The sequence below is a fragment of the Stegastes partitus genome, unplaced genomic scaffold (assembly GCF_000690725.1).
Source record: "Stegastes partitus isolate 25-593 unplaced genomic scaffold, Stegastes_partitus-1.0.2 Scaffold489, whole genome shotgun sequence".
Classification (NCBI taxonomy): Eukaryota; Metazoa; Chordata; class Actinopteri; family Pomacentridae; genus Stegastes; species Stegastes partitus.
The window spans coordinates 357,528-361,210 of NW_007578220.1; the positions used below are offsets into that span (position 1 = coordinate 357,528).

The following is a 3,683-nucleotide window of genomic DNA, read 5'->3' on the forward strand; positions in this document are numbered from 1 at the left end:
TGCTGAATGAAAAGAACTGTGATCCTTTCTTCACTTATCATAGACAAGACTGTGTTTGATTGGCTGTCCTGATCACATGTTCACTGCTTCCTATATTGTCAAGCCAAGTTTCTCAGAAATATTCACATGGTGAGAGATGTATGAAGCATGGAAATACTCCTCAGCTCTACTTAATCTCAGAAGTCACTAAAAAACATCTACCATTAATGTGCATTCATATTTTATCTAACAATACTTTCTTCTCATAGGTTTTGTTAGATTTCTGTTGAAAAAGTTGTTTGCCATCCATCATATGTCTCAGACAGATCTTGATTTATTTGTTGTTTTGTGGTTTCCAGGTAATGCTAATAACAACATACATTCATGATATTCATTGGCAAGCTGCAGACACAGGTGTGTGTTTGTGTGTTGGGTTTCCTACCACACTGATCATTCCTGCCTCCATGGATATGATAGATGTTGCTATGGTGATGGCGGCATGAATGGGCACAGGGGCCCCTTCAAGAGACAGTGACAACGATATTTGGAGTGTCTTGCCTTTCCCAGACATTCATTCCGCAAAACTTACAGCCGAGAGACTTTGCTGAACATCAGGACCATAAATGTCGCTAAAATTGCAGCGACTGGTTGTGATTTGGACGTACTACACCAACACCGAATCCTGTCGGCGACTATGCCAGCAGTTGCCCAAGAGAGAAGGAAGCACAAACATCCTAAACAAAAGAGGGGAAAGAGAGCCGGGATCCATGCCAGGCTAAAGGCTACCCCCTTCCAGACCAGCAGTACCATGGCGCCTACTTTCCAATGTCTGCTCCCTCGACAACAAGCTGGACGACCTACTGTCAGGAAACAGGTTTGGACCCAAGTGCAGACACAGGAACAGGCAGAGACAAATCAAGAAATTACAGAGTCTATTTTAAATGATTAACAAAACTTATAAGAATAGGGGAATCCAGCTGTAAAGGAAACTAGTATGAAGCAACCAAACCTAAAACCAAAAAGGGGCGAAACTAGAAAAACGGCTGGCTAAAGTTAACAAAGCAGGGCTACTCACAAAAAACTACAAAGGGAAAGGCAGAGTGAATGTGGAGAGGGAGTGAGGATCAAGCAGGACAGGTCGGGGGGACGAGGGCTTGGAAGACTGTGTGCAGGATTGGATGGTGGATGGGAAACCAAGAAGCAGCTGGAGAATCCATGGCAGGGAAACGGGTAGCTGAGTCAATGGTCTGGCAGAGAGTGGAGGGATGAGCTGGGTTTTATGGAGCAGTGGTGATGAGAGCCATGTGAGTCAATTACTGCAGCCGTCACTGATTGAGCTGATGAGTACTGATGAGGAGAAAGAAAGAAGAACAGGGAGAGGGAGACAGACAAGGGCTGGGGCCAAGGCCGGGGGGTCATGACACCTACGTTTGCTGAGATAAACCCACAGAGAGTGGACAGACTGCTGTGTGTTTCCTTTTACAGAACCATGGCTCCATGACAACTTCCCAGACGGCCACACAGCTGGAGGGGATGACAGACTGACAGGCAGATATCTCTGGTAAAAGCCAAGGCGAGGGGCTGTGCATCTATATTAACAAAGACTGGTGTGTAAATGCCACGTTAGCCTCTAAACACTGCTCTCAGTTGGTGGAGTTTATTATTGTAAAATGCTGGCCATTCTACCTGCCGAGGGAATTCACCAACGTGATTGTAGTCGTTGCTTACATTGCTCCAAACGCTAATGCTAATGAGGCGCTAGGAGGGCTACACGATGCCATCAGTGAACTTTTACCTAAACACCCAGACAGCTTTATAATGGTTGCAGGGGATTTTAACCACAACAGTTTAAAGTCTGTGCTCCCCAAGATCAAGCAATTTGTGGACTTTAAAACCAGAGGAGAGAACATGCTGGACTTGATGTAGTCAAACCTCCCTGATGCATACAAAGTAACCCCCCGCCTCCACCTCGGCCGCTCTGATCATCTTTCTGTTATGCTGGTGCCTGCTTACAAACCCCTACTGAACAACAGCACTGAGTTTCCCATGAGGCAAGTCAAGTCAATGTTATTTGCATAGCACAGTTTGCAACATATGTCATCACACAGCGCTTAATATGGTAAGGTATAGACCTTACAAATTTAAACAGAGGACCCAACAATCCAAAGTTGCCTTTGGACTCCCTCTGAGCAAGCGGTTGGCAATGGTGGGAAGGAACCAAAAAAAACTCTGACAGAAGCAGGCTCCGGAAAGGCAGCCATCTGCCTCGACCGGTTGGGTGAGAGTGGGGATAGCAGGCTAGCAGATGGAGAGCAAGCAATAGAACAATATAAATGTACATATTTTGGGGGTTGGCAAGGCCAGCGGCTGCAGGTCAGAGACGTGAAGCTCCAGATCCAGAGATGTCCACAGACAGAACAAGCACAGGACTTTGGGGGAAACCAAGAGTTAGTGACGTGTAATGGTGGATATAACTGTATGGAAGGAAGATAGAGGAGAGGAGCTCAGTACATCATTGGAAACCCCCGGCAGTCTAAAGCTATAGCAGCATAACTAAGGGACAGTTCAGGTGATCCTGAGCAGCCCTAACTATAAGCTTAAACAATGAGGAAAGTTTTAAGCCTAACCTTGAAAGTAGAGAGAGTGTCTGCCTCACAAACCCAAACTGGGAGCTGATTCCATAACAGAGCAGCCTGATAGCTGAAGGCTCTGCCTCCCATTCTACTTCTGGAAACTCTTGGAACCACAAATAGATCTGCAATCTGAGAGCTAAGGGCTCTGTTAGAATGATGTGGCACAACAGCGTTTTTAAGGTAAGATGGAGCTTGGTCATTAAGAGTTTTATATGTTAGAAGCAGGATTTTGAATTCCATCCTGGATTTTCCACGAAGCCAATGAAGAGAAGCTGATGTGGGAGAAATACGATCTCTCTTACTGGTTCCTGTCAGAACCCTGGCTGCAGCGTTTTGGATCACCTGAAGGTTTTAAGAGAGTTCTTGTGACATCGTGATAATAATGAATTGAAATAGTCCAGTCTAGAAGTTCTAAATTCATGGACCAGTTTCTCAGCATCACCCTGAGACAGGATGTCACTGATTTTTACAATATTATGTAGATGAAAGAAGGCTGTCAATATACATCACACACACATATATATATATATTTATGTCATCTTGTCATAGATACCACCACATCAGTGGGGGCTAACCTCTTGACTTGTTAGGACTTACTGTAGGTGACACCTTGACATACCATCTACTGGGTTTGTGAATAAAACACAGTAGATCTATTAGGACTCACAGTCATAAGAGATCAATAACTATTCATCCATATTTATTTCTGCTGCACAAAATGCATTCATCACAAAATGATTACACTTTGGCTAAATCCAGAGAGAACATGGCTTCAACCTTCAACCTGTTCCTTTACAAACCATACATATCATCAAAGCAAGCCAACAACTGACATAAGATTGCAATACTATAAATTTCAAAATTCTGATTCCAGATCATAGACAGAACATTTTTATGTAAAAAAAAAAGCCAAAGCTGGTAATTTGGGCAGCAAATTGAACACAATGAACAGAAGTTAATACAGAATACTTCTGCATGAATACTGCAGCCCACATATGAAACAGTAACAGGCGTGCTGCATTGCACAGAAACAGATCAGAAACATGTCCAGCTCTACTGCCTTATACCCGA

The 3,683-nt window shown here is 44.0% G+C and overlaps 1 protein-coding gene across 1 annotated transcript in view; it reads right to left on the reverse strand.

Annotated features, from left to right (window-relative positions):
* LOC103361174 (uncharacterized) overlaps positions 1 to 3,683 on the reverse strand; it is a 34,565-nt gene that overhangs the window by 1,635 nt on the left and 29,247 nt on the right. The window lies entirely within an intron of this gene.